This window comes from Anser cygnoides, chromosome 2 (genome assembly GCF_040182565.1).
Source record: "Anser cygnoides isolate HZ-2024a breed goose chromosome 2, Taihu_goose_T2T_genome, whole genome shotgun sequence".
In the NCBI taxonomy this organism is placed as follows: domain Eukaryota; kingdom Metazoa; phylum Chordata; class Aves; order Anseriformes; family Anatidae; genus Anser; species Anser cygnoides.
The window spans coordinates 8,889,099-8,902,555 of NC_089874.1; the positions used below are offsets into that span (position 1 = coordinate 8,889,099).

Consider the following 13,457-nt stretch of genomic DNA (forward strand, 5'->3'; position numbering starts at 1 on the left):
CCCCTACAGTTCAGCAGTATGTTCCCACTTTCTTTAAGCTTTGGGTATGGCTCTGGGTTTTGCTTATCTTAAGCCAACAAATGAACTTCTTATTTTATCTTGAATCTATTAAACTCGTGCATGCGTGGAAAACACTTAAAGGAGGCATGAGGAATGGGTAAGTCAGCAGCCTGTAAAGACTAATTACTGCAAATAAAATCTTGCAAAAATGCAATACGTTAAATTAGCCTAAGCAACTTTATGTTTGCACTGTCTCCTAATTTACAGCTTTTCGTTAAAAAGTTTTTTTTGACCAAGAAAAATGAAGATTTTTTTCCCCTTCCACAAAGTTTTAATCTACTACTTGAGAAGGGTGTAAAAATGTCATACAAGACAGAAAGTTTACTTGAAATTGCAGATTTGGCAACTTTATTGGAAACAGCACACTTTCAGAAAAAAAGTTGTCCTATGCATTTTTTTTTATTTTCTTTTTATTTTTGGAGGCAAAACATGTAAAATATACATCACGTTTACCACAGTGTGGCTGCCTGCCCAGGGGTGCCCCATGGGCTGCCTGGCAGGAGGGCTCCTGGGGGGGTGTATTTGGAGAATTCAAGTCTGACCCCGCAGCTGCTCCCCTTGTCATGTTTTCTTTCCTCTTCATTTTCTTAAACACAAAATGAAAAAAAAAAAAAAAAATATATATATATATATACAAAAAAGCTTACTTTAAAATGCCATAAAAAAAATACCATGAAAACCAAGGGGCCAATGCAAGATAAGCTTAATGCAAGAAGCAGTACCAACTGGACTTGAATTCGAGAGGGGAAGCCACCACTGTATGGATTCCCATAGACTGGGTGGGCTGTGTGATCATCGAGCAGGAGCCAGGGTTGCATTTTTCGGCATCCCATGCAAACTACAGCTCACACAATTAGTAGGCAAGAGACTTCCTCAGCCAGGTGTGACAGCTTCATACAAGCCTGGTGTAAAACAGCAGCATGGAAAATCCTTAAAACAGAAACAATCCCAAATCTGAATGGATTCAGGGGGAAGGGCAATCATTTTACCCCGATCAGCCTGGGGCTGTGCCTTTACCACCACTAAAAGTGCTTTTAAGAATCCCGGAGAATTAAGTTTCCAGCACTGTTGCATGTCCTGCCCCATTTACACACCCTGATGTTATCAGTGCAGACTGGGTGACACACGCGAGCGTTTCCTTGCTGGCAGAGGAGAGCTACAGGTGAAGCTTTGCAGACGCAGCTTTAATGGATCTCGTTAGATCACTGGGGCTGCCTGGCTTTGGGGTTGAATGCACCTTACCTTGACTTTGCAGAGAGGAATCGATCCTGACCGCGGCGTGCTTTTGCAGGTAGCAGCAGCCCCCCCACAAATTCAGGGAATAGATCATAAGAATTTGTTCCAGCTCGCATTGTTTTCTCTTCCTTTCAAGAGTCTGTGATAGCAGTGCACAGTGGCAATCAATTAATAAGAACAAACATATGGTTGCAAGGAATCCCTCAGTTCTCCGTCACGCTTTAACTTCCTTGGAGAGCAGAGCCTGAAGGAGAAGTGCAGAGCGAAGACCTCCACAGGCACATCTGTGCACTCAGAGATTAATCCTTTAAGAAAAGCTCAGGGCCAAGGGAGCCAGGCGCTGTGTCAGAAACCAGGATTTCCAGCCCAGCACCTGCTCTGCAGCTCTCCCCGTGTGACTTGTGACAAGTGTCAAGAAACTCATATCCTAGGAATATCAAAAAGGAACCTATGAACACTTTCCGGTTGTGTTTTCCCTGAATCTGTTGTTATTACGGTCATTATTTGCTTTTTTTTTTCCTATTATTTTTACTGGGATTTTTGCCATGATGAAATGAAGGCTGAAATGCCAGCACCCCCAGGGCAGACACAGCTTCCCAAACAGCCCTTGCAAGGCCGGATACCTGCACCGGGTGCTCCTGGCACAGCACTGGGGCACACTTGGGTTTCACCCATGGCTCCCTGCAGGTTCATTCCCACCCAGCAGCTCAGTGGGGAGCAAGGTCCCAGGGCAGCAAGGACGATGAGAAGTTCATCTTGCTACAAACCCTCACCAAAGGAATTTGAAGCTCCATGCTCTAAAGAAAGCGAAACCTCAAATCTCTTAACTCCCGTGCAGCTTCCCAACCAGACCTGCGCAAAAAGAACAATCAGAGCTCTCATCAAAACCAATTTGATATGCTAAGGCGATGCCAAGTAATTATTGTAGGACACCACGGTACAGCTGTCTCGAGCTCCTGTGCGCTCAGCACATTTTGAGATCACTTTGGCAGCGCCTTTGCTGGGTTTTGCAGTTGCACGGGAGCCCTGCAGGCTGCTGATGTGCTCCTGGGGCGCCATGGCACAGCCACCTCCTTCTCGAGGTGGGACCTTCGGGTCCAGCCCTTCTCCTGGATGCACTGGGGTGGGCACTGGAGCCAAGGGGCTGCCCACCTGCAGGGCTGCAGTCATGTGGATCGGCCCCATCCCATCACCAGCACCAGTGGAGCTGCTCAGATGTGCAGAGCGTGAGGCTGTCCCCTTTGTCAGGCCCCAGGATATCCAGGATATTTTCCTAGGGATTTTTCATGAGACCCTGTAGGAGACCTTCAGCTTCTTGAAAGCCAGGCAAGATACCCTAGGGCCTCTCCAATGGCACTGAATATCCACGTTTGGGCTATCCCATCTGGACTCCAGCTGCAACTCCAGAAGGTCATGCCTGTCACATAGGTTATCCGTGGATATATCAGATATCGTAAGATTTATCGTATGGCAACAGATGTCTACATGTGGACAACCGAATTGGGCCCTGGATCCCCATTATCTGTAATTACAACTCAACATTTTCCTCATAGCCATAACCAAAAGACCTCCAGAGGTCCCTTCCCACCTAAACCACTCTGTGACACCCACCCACACGTAGACACCAAAGCATGTGTGTCGTAACCTGTGGGCCTACGTGTGTCCCACCTGTAGCTTCCTTCTTGTCCTGTACATCACAAGAAATATAATTTCTCTGCCCATCTGTTAGTGCTGGTGACGTTATTTCCCTGCACGGCACTTACAGGCTGGATCCCCGCCTGGTGGAGCTTTCACATGGATGTTAATAGGATCAGGAGCATGGCCCACGCAAAGATCAAATGTAAGCCTCTTACATCAGCACCCAGAGGCACAATGGCATTAGGCTCTTCATACGTTCAGATCAATTCTGTAAAAAACAATAGAAAGAGAGAGAGCTTTGTTGCCTGTTGTTCTGAATTAAAGGAGGCATCGCACAGATCACCAGAAAATATTAACGATTAATCGTGTCTACAACATGTGCTTTGAGTTTTTTCAGAATCTACCTAAACACAAAAACAAAAGGCTTTTCTCCCTCGAAACAAACATGAAATGCTATCTAGTGTTGGCTCTTTGCTACTGCAGTCTCACACAGGTGTTTCTGAATGAAGCAAAATGGGCAGCGAAGCATTAATGCGCCCCGGACAGTCTGCAGCAGCTCTGTGCACTCGGGATAGGGGAGTTTTGTCCAGTTCTGAAGTTTGGTCTGAATCCCAAAGGCCGCACTTGCTGGATTCACATCCCACAGAGGAGAAACAGAGCAGGGAAAAAAAGACCAAGAAGAGAGGATGGGGAATGAGAAGTTGCAACCAGCTGCAGAGCCATGCACCAGCAGCGGGATGGCTGTGCCTTCCCATCTAGTTTAACACAGCACACGAGTCTCTCTAGCTAGAAAATATATATTATTTTTATTTTGTTTTAACTATGTCCACTGTAACATTGAATTATGTAAAATGCCAGTATTAACTATATATATATATATTTTTTTTTAATAAGTATCTGGATTTAAAGCTCACAGGACAGAATGACCATGGGCAAATGACAATGACAAAGGCCCTCTGGGTTTCAAATCAATCCCTACTATTTGTCCTACGTGTAAAAATACTGAACTTTTACAAGTAAGCATTCGTGGTTTCCATTCTGACGGCTGAGTTAATTAAAGATCAGATTCTGCCTCCGAAGCCACGCTTGCAGGAGAATTCCCGCACGAGGCTGTGTTTTCACTGGCAGTTTTCCTGTCCATCCGCCAGCTGCTGTGACATCTCAGCACATCCAAAAACATCTCCTTTAAATTGCCATCAGCCTTGCCTACAACGGATCAAAACATCTCGGCTTCCCCTGCGCGATGTGCCTCAGAAATGTCACTTTTACCCGCGGCGGGCGATGCACCAGCTAACAGTTTTCTTCTCCTTGCGGGAGGAGGGAGCAGAGGGAGGGGATGGGCAGGAGGCAGCGGCAGCTGATTTGGATTCCCAAGGCTGAATTTTCTCCTGCTGCCTCTGCGAGCTTCATCGCTCACCCCTGTTTGGGGCACATGCAGCCGGCACCACTGCATGCAGGGCTTGTGAGGAGCTCACAGAGAGCTCCTAGGGTCCGTGGAACAGAGACCACCAGCTCAAACGTGGCCGTAAACATTTCCTATATGCTTTTAATGTGCCCCGTGGAAGCATATTTACCTTATTCAGACCACGGCAAGTAAAGGTTCAGAAACACTGTCCTCCTGAAACCCACACACAGCGTTCTTCCTAAAATAAAGGCTGGATGCTTCACGCACAGCAGGCATCAGTCATGTTGCTGCTGTCAGACTGGGAAACGATGAGGTCCAGTTGTGTTTCCTGTGTCTGATCCCAAACCCAAAAATCAGTTCACAAACTAGCAGGAAATGATGGGAAAGGATCCGCAAGAAGTAGGAAAGAATCAGACCTCCAGGACCCCTGTCCTGTTCCCCAGTGGGTGAGAGACAACCAGCTGATGGCAGCAAGGGAAATGTCCCTTTATGCAGCTGCGGGGCAGAAATCCTTGATGTTTCCTGAGAATTTCCTCTGGAGGATTTCCTCTCGTTCACCTCAGCCTGCAAAGGTGAGTCCCGTGATGTTTTAACCACAGGGGCTGGCGCCACGAGGCAAAAACCCCAGGAGAGCTGGAGCACGGGCCCAGAAGGACGTGACAAGCCCTCGTGCTGGGAGCCCGCTGTGCTGCTCCAGCACCAGATAAGACGACAAGTGGCACCGATTTGCTGTTATCTAATAAAAATACACAGGAGCCGTGCCCCTAGTGGAAGAAACAGCCAGGTGTATCAGCACTTCAAAGGGCCCCTCACTGCCACGGCACACTCGGGGCTCTTGGCAGTCAAAGCAGAGAAGCTTATTTATTTATTTATTTATTTATTTATTTATTTATTTATTTATTTATTTTATGGCAGGAAACGACATGGCTGGAAAAGTCTTTCTGAGGTGCAGGTTTACACATCTAAGGGCCACAAGGCAGCGAAAATGACCATCGGTGCTGATCAGCAGGGTCTTTTAGATTCTTCCACAAAAAGCACCGGGAGCCACCTCCAGCTCCTTCTCCCAGTCTCCCCCCACCAGCACGGTCCCAATTTCTGGTGGCTCGGTTCTGCTCCCTCAGGACAGAGGGAAAACCCACTAGGGTCATGCTCAGCATGGGCACAAATAGGGTATTTTTCTTCCACCAAGGCCTGATCTTAAGAGCAATAGCTCAATTTTGAGAAAGGTTTTGCAACAACCTTAAATCTTCCCTCGATAACAAGGTGAAAACCCCAACCCCAAAACACCTGAGGCTGGTTCATGTTACTTGGGACTGTCCCAACCCCTTTGTTTTCTTGGATTAAGGTCATGGGCACCTCACCCACAAGGGAAAAAGAGGAGAGAGAAGGTACCAGGTCTGAAAAAGTGATTTCTCACCCTGCCTGCTGCCACAGTGTCCTGACACCTCAGTTTCACAAGTCACTTGTTTTCTGCTCATTTCAGAACATTTTAGCACCCTTAACCAGTAGGAAATCATTTCTTCTGGCTGTTTTTTGGCTACACAATTCTTTTTTTAAGCTTGTTACTGATACCCGGAGTGTGTTGGAAAGGATGTGCTACACAGGTACGGCCACGGGTATTTTAACTCCTTACAGATACCTCGCCTGGAACGGTCCGGAGGCAGGGGCTGGCCCGGCTGCTCGCAGCCCTCACCCCGCTGTTCTTTGGGTGCCGTTTTTTCAGACAAAAATATCACAAATAACAAAGCCTTGGGAAAGCAGCTATTTACCAGAACAGAGTGAGTCACCGTGTTTACTCCGCACGCCGGGATCTGAAAGACAAGAAGCCACAAAAGGTCACGGAGGAGCTGTCTCCTTGCCACTTATTTTGTCTGCTCCTCCGACAAAGGCGAAGCCATCTGCAGTACAAGCGACGAAGCAGTGATGACCAAAAGATTTCAAAGGGGCATGCGAGGAGTGCCAAATGCTCTCGGTAAAGCCAGAGCGAACAAGAGGAGCCGTACAGCTCTTTGTGTAACCTTTACTCTCCCGTTACGTGCACCAGTTTGGAGTAATTATGGCAAAGCCGCTGATTGTATTGTAAACGTAATGACATTAGCAGGACTGTCGCCGCGTTTGTAGCAACAGTTGTGAAATTAATTTTTTTCTTCATTAAGGAGATCCTTATTTGCATGATTAAAATGTCAGCCCAGATAAACGCGCGTGCCAGAGAATGAATCACTGAGCAAAAATGCCACCTGCCAAGCCCGGAGAATAGGACAAACAGGCAGGCGGCGCGGGGCAGCTCGGAGCTGGCTCCAGCTCCCGGCGGGAGCTGCTCCTCGGGAGCTGCGATGGCCACGATGTGCTGGGGCAGGATGCGGAGTACCAAAAGGATGCTGAGTACAAAAAGGTAGCCCTGTAAAAGAGGGGAAAATATGTGCAGTCCAAACTTCCCCCTTTGTTTCTATTTGGTGATGAAAAAGCCCATCCATGAGCACGCATCTCCCATGTCTCCTTCTTGCCTTCCACGCACACTGCTAATGCTCAGTGCTATTCTTCCACAATGGCACCACCTCCCTTCTAACTGGACTGAAACTCCTCAGCTTCGCCTGCTACCGAGAATCAACCACATTTCCTATTTGCTTTCAAGCCCCGGGGCCCTGAGGCAGACTTACAGCTGTGCCCAAAAGGGCTGCGTCCCAAACAGCAGCGCTGAGGAATGAAGGAGTGGGGAGCACTAAGTCGTCTTCCTGTCTGGGGTCAAGAAGGGAAGCTGAAAAGATAGTGTGGTGTCAAGGATTGTGGATGTTGTCTGATTCAGTTAGGTCCTGATCCTTCAAGAGCATTTTCATTGATAATGAATACAAGAAAAAAAAAAAAAAAAAAAAAAAAAGAAGGATAGAAAAACTATAGTATTTTAAACTGAGATACTCCTTTTCGAATACAGGGGGATTCTCTTCATCTGTATTTTCATGGCAAATTTTATGATTTGGATTTCTTTCCATTTTAGGAAATGTAATGGAGCAATTTTGATGTTTTTAAGGAAAATGTTTGTTGTTCAAAATGTTGGATTTTGACGGTGTGAAACATCCCGATTTGATCTGACGGCTTGCTTTATGTCACTGTAAAGTGCTAAGAGCAGGAACAGGAAGTCAGCCGGGAAAACCAAACACTTCACTCTGCAAAAGGTAGGAACAAACCACTTGAGCCTCACCGCAAGGCTGTGACCTGGAGGAGTCCAATATAAAACTTCCCCAAATCATTGCATTTTAGTGAAATTGTGCTGGATAACCAGCATTTTCTAGAGCTCTGCACCATGACACCTCATGCGCCCAGGCTGCAGGAGAGCTCGTGCAGGGCTGCTCGTGCCGCAGAACGACTCGGTGCCCGGACAGGCAGGGCAGGCAGCTCCAAGCCCAAGCCGAGCTGCCAGTTTATCACAGCTGAAGCAAAGAAGCAAAAATATGCTGGAAAACTGCAGCGTCCCCCCCAGCCTTATCATCTTCCCGAGCAGATCACTGCTGCTGGCATAAAATCTTTCTCCTGACCTTCGTCTGAGCAGAGCAGCCTCATCAATACCAGTCTGTATTGTGTTTGCTTCGAAAGAGAATATGCTGCTGAGGTATTTCGGTGCAGACTTTTTTTTTTTTTTTCCATGCCCCCTGTTAATCAAGTCCCTGTAGGCAAGAAAATTGCTGCAGATATTTCTAATAGAGCTGCGCTCAGCCCGGTACGAACAGAGCCAGACAAGTCAGCTGAGACAGATGTTTCTTAAGATTTCAAAATTGCATTGGCTATTTTTGTAAAAGTTAGGAAAGAATCGGTAATAGTTCCTGAGTGCTAATTTGCATGGATGAATTTGTTTATGAAATGGTGTGCTCCAGACCACAAGCATGAAGCACCACTGGTGGGAAGGGGCAAAACTAAGGCAGAAGGCTCCAACCAGGGGACGCAGACCACAGGAGATGACTCAGGTCTTCATGCAAGAGTTAGGGTTAGGACTGGGGTTAGGATTGTTAGGATTGGGGTTAGGGTTAGGGTTAGGGTTAGCCCACAGGGAGGAAGAGGAGGTGAGTTGGAATCCTCTTCCACGAAGCCTCCAGGGACCGGGGGAGCTGTTGCCTCCCCAGGAACATGAACAAAAACTCACTGAGTTCTTTCTGGGGTTTCAGTGCGGACCTGCAGAGGTGTAGTGGGAAATACAGACTCCAGCCCACCTTGCCATGTGTCCTGTGGCACTGAACAAGAGGGGTTCACCCTGCTTTTAGCATCCACAACCCCACAGCTTTGTGTTCTGAGCTCCTGCTGCTGCTGGCCGAGCTGCCATTGCACCTGGTGCCGTGGTGTGATAAGGAGAGGCTGCTTCTTCTGCAGGGACTAAAGCCAGACCCAGGTCTGGGCTTGGGCAGTATTGGGCTTGGGGTGATTTGACATCCCGGGGCCTCTGGTAGAGCTGCCCCATGACCTTCCAAGGTCTCTGCTCGGAACGGAGAGGTTCAGTGCGGGGTTCTCGATGCTATCTTCTGCCGCTGTCATACAGAAAGCCAGGCAAGCCCACAAATCCTTATTACTTATCGGTTTTCGGCTCGGTTCGGATCAATTTGTATTACAGTGTGGTGGACGTCTGTTTAATTCTTGCATCCTTCCTGACAGCAGGGAAATGTTTTTATTTTTATTATTATTATTATTGTGGCTTTTTGCATTTATGCTGGGAAGTCCCGCAGCAATTTTGTGAAAGAAAGAAGAATGGTAGGGTGAGATGCGTGAAGTTAGATGACATAACAGAAAGCAGCAATGAAAAATAAAAACTCCTAACCACTGGATGGACTGAAGAAAGGCATTAACTAAAACACTCCTAATCTGTAAGCTTTTGTCACTGCCAGCCCTCGGTCTTTGGGAGAATGGGAAGCCCCGCTTTTATCAACGTCCCCGATTTCTCTGGGCTCCCAGTGAATGTTTTTCCTGTATTTTAGGCTGTGAACTTTGCACTCACAGACTTCTTCCTCCACTGTAGCCACAGTAAAAGGCACGTGAGCATGTTCTCTAAAATTAGCTATGTTAGGGAAAAAAAAAAAAAAAAAGCAATATCATAAAAGCCCTCCTTGACCTTGTTGCAGAGTTGGATCAACACCTAATTGTTAAATGTCGCATGTTTCCCTAAAGACAAAACAAACACAAAGAAAAGCTCCTGGATTCTGGAGACTGGCAAAGCTATCTACCATCTGCAGAAATTCAGCTGGGCCTTCAGCTGATAATAATGGCAGACAATACCTTTATTTTCCTCATTTTCTCTCCTTTTACACAATTGAATATCTTCCCCTTTTGGAACGGGTGTCCCCATTAGCCTGGCAGAGGAAATGTTTTCCTGGGACCCTGCTATTGTGAAACACTCCAACTAATCTCTTCAGTGTGTCGGTGGTAAAAGTCAACAGCATCTTGAAATTGCAGCCCGGAATAATTGCCTGCGGTCCCACAATTGATGCTCCTGCTACTTCCACTAGAAAAAGCACTCGCAATGCTTGAGCTGCAAGCACACTCCATTGTAGTGGTCAGGCATAGGCTGGCTGTCTTTTATTTTATTTTATTTTATTTTATTTTATTTTATTTTATTTTATTTTATTTTATTTTATTTTATTTTATTTTATTTTATTTTATTTTATTTTATTTTATTTTATTTTATTTTATTTTATTTTATTTTTATTTTTATTGTTTTGCAAAATTCCCTGATTCTGGACTCTTTAAATGCATTGACCTCAGACTGCAGTGCGAGGCCAACTGTCTCCTGGCCAGTATGCAATGGTTTCACATTAGGAAGGGCATTTTTAAAGGCAAGACTCTTTGGGTTTGCATTTTAAGAGCACGTTGGGAGCGCTTTCTGTGCCCTGTGCTGGGACTGATTCAGGCAGTTCTGCTCTGGGAGAAAACGTAACGGCCAGCAGCATGGCCTTGGCCCCGTCCCCAGTGGGGATTCAGCAGCACATCACCCTGCTGTCCTCCTCTCTCCCATTTTTTTTATTTTTATTTTTGACTGTGAGTTTCAGAGATTTTAGGCTTCTTGGATTATTATGCTTAGGTACAAAGGAAAAACCCCAACAAAATCTTACGCTGGCCGCAGTGCTATATTCTGATGCAGCACGCAGCATCCCCAGCCATGGAGCAGAGCTCACTGATTTTCGCTGGATTACACCAGGGGTAACTACTTTCTAAGTGACTTGCTTTTCTTTTTTAATTTATGCCTCTAATTTGCTATCTAAATGAAAGTTTCTCCCCAGAGTGTTTCTTTTCTGCAGTCAAAGGCCAATATTTGGGGGCAATTGTTTCCAAGCCAAGTGGCTAAAGTCAGGTTGATAGCGTTATAATTACATGAGTTTGCATTATGCATACTTGATTCCCTCTGTGCCTTTCTCTAGTCTGTGGCAGCTGATGGTAATGGAGAATGTGCTGCTGTATTATATCCTAAAATTTCAGTTTCCTGTTTTGGAAACTTGCAAGTCTCGTGTAATCCCTTCTGGTGCAGGCACGTGCTCTGGGGAACTGCTCCCTTGCCCATGTGCTAATGAGTACTTCCTATCATTAGACCCAGGAATCATTACTGTGTAATCATAACTGGTTATAAAGCAATTAACAGGGAAAAAAAAAGCTCTTAAGAAGAATGCTGATGGTGTTTGGGAGGGGGTCCTGCCTTCCAGCTGCCTCCTGGCAGGGGACGTGTAGGACAAGGCGCCAGGAGCCTGGCCTGGACCTGCTCCTGCTGTGCCCCCAGCCTGGGCATGGCACGGACACGGGGCTGTCTTTGGGCTGTCTTCTTCTGTAGGGATGACTGCTGGAGAGCTGTGACAAGGCAGCTGCACATCCTTTGTGGTGTATGAAAATCTGTGTGGGACTTGCCCGGCAAAGGGCAGCCAAAGGCAGGCACCTGGAGCCCCTAAAACACTGGCCCATTTATCACCACTGGCTGAAAAGGGAGCCTAAGGTGGATCCTCAGTTCTAGATCCCTACTGACAGCTATCGCTAGCTGGGATTTTATCCTAACATTTGGGTGACTCGCTCTAGGTCAGAACAAAGAAATTGCAACAAATCTGGGGCTGAAACCTGCGCAGCTCTGTTCTGCAGGAACACCTGCACCCTGCAACCTTCTGTCTTCTCCCCTGAGAAGAGAGAATGCATAAAACCAAGTATTGGACCCAAGCTCCCCTGCACTTCAAGGAAGAAATTCTTCACTCAGAGGGTGGTGAGGCCCCGGCCCAGGCTGCCCAGAGGAGCTGTGGCTGCCCCATCCCTGGCAGTGCCCAAGGCCAGGCTGGATGGGGCTGGGGGCAGCCTGGGCTGCTGGGAGGGGTCCCTGCCCATGGCAGGGGGTGGGATTATACGATCTTTAAGGTCCCTTCCAACCCAAACCACTCTGTGATTCTCTTCACTCTGTAAGTGCCATGCACTTAGCTGGAAACCATCTCCACGAGCCCCAGCTCCCGGCACTCTTCCTAGGAAACTGCAAGAGCCTCCATACAAAGAGCGATGCTTTGCATACGTACAGGCCACGTGGCATGATTCACCCTTGCTCACTGACCTACATAGTTATTTATACCACAGCAGGATGGAAACAAAGCACTGCGGGTCCTACTTAGGCAGCGCCACGCCAAAGGTAAGGCGAGATGCAGGCGGGCATCCCCATGTCTGTTGTTCCAGCCCATGGTAGAATTTTCCCCAAGCTGGAAGACAAAATGTTAGTATCTTATAACGAAAAGCAAAGAGCAGCGTAAGTCATAAATATGTCTACGCAGAGGATTTGCTGAAATCTCACCAGCCTCACTGAAAGCTCCACCAGCACCGGCAGGGCTGGTCCCTTGCTACTAAGCCTGCTTGTGTATGGTTATACAGAACCATGGCAAAAACCCCACTCGTAGCAACATTCGTGCTGCCATGAAGCTATGGTGAACAGAGGATCCAAGGTTGGTAGAAAGACATGGTGTCTTTTAGGAGATCCTTCATTTTTAATAGATATTCCTGGAAAAAACAGGGAGGGGTAAAAGCCATAGGACACAAAAATGTTGGCAAACTGTTAGACTGATGAGTCCAAGCTGAGCCTCTGCATGAACAGGCTGAAGTGATGAGCACCGCTCTGTCTACTCTAGGAAGCCGAAAAGTAGAAAAATCCTTTGGGAAGAGGTAAGAGAAAGTGAGAACTTCGTTGAAGCAAGCAGCCACCATGCCAAACAGAGGCAGCGTAGGGTGATGTTATGAATGGAGAAGCTGCTCCCACAAGGTACCGAACATCCCTCACGTCCTACCCTAATTAGCTGAGCCTGGCATCTCGCAGTCAGGCCATGAGAAAGCAGCGGAAAGCTTCCTGATTTATCGATACCCCAGGAGAAAGAGCACGGAGCTGACTGATTGAAAGCAGCCGGCCCTGCAGCCAGTGCCAGGCTGCTAAATCACAGCGGGAATCCAAAGCGGGGGGATCCGCGGGGAGGAGATTTATCACCGCCAACAGCTGGCAGCATCGTTTATTGATCCAGGAGCGTGAGACGCTGCCGTGTTGTATAGGTGAAACACTGATGGAGCAACACGAAGCTTGGCGGCCCCGTGGGGCTGGCTCGGGGCTCAGGGAGCCCTGCTAAGCCCGCTCTCGCTCCTCGTGCAGCATCACGGTGGTTCCCAGCAGCAGCAGGGCAGCGTGACCTCCTCAGGGCTGGCACTTCACTCTCAACGAAGGCTGAACGTGGGGGAGATCGGCAGCAAAGAGCCACCAGGCCACCGGTTTGTTTGTAAGGTGGTAGCTTAACTTATTCCGTGCCTTTTTAGCTGTTTTCCTGCTGGCTGTTCTTAAGTTTACGTGCTAAGAAAACACACCCCATTCTGCCTTCAGCTGTTCCCTGAATTACACAAGTGCTCCCTAAAATCCTTGCTCTGAGAATGCTTTTGGAGTGACAAGGACATGAGAAATGGTGAATTGGCAGCCCTGTGCTCCTACGGGGTGGCAGAGGGCTCGGCTTGGGTGGCGTGCGAACGGCGGCGCTGGGGTACAGCCACCAGGGCACCCCAAGGAGAATCAAAGAGGGGTGCTCCAGCAAACGTTAGGCCAAGGAACCTGCCGTTGGAGCACTGACTCTTCCTCATGTCCCAGTCCCTCCTCTCT

General features: G+C 47.7%; 1 long non-coding RNA gene across 1 annotated transcript; it reads right to left on the reverse strand.

Annotated features, from left to right (window-relative positions):
• Positions 1–448: 448 nt before the first annotated feature.
• On the reverse strand, positions 449–7,944 carry LOC125182629 (uncharacterized). The gene is made up of 4 exons (XR_010829055.1): positions 7,870–7,944; positions 6,109–7,500; positions 1,303–3,202; positions 449–646 (listed from the first exon to the last, which is right to left on the reverse strand). It is a non-coding gene; the product is annotated as an uncharacterized lncRNA (long non-coding RNA).
• Positions 7,945–13,457: the final 5,513 nt, after the last annotated feature.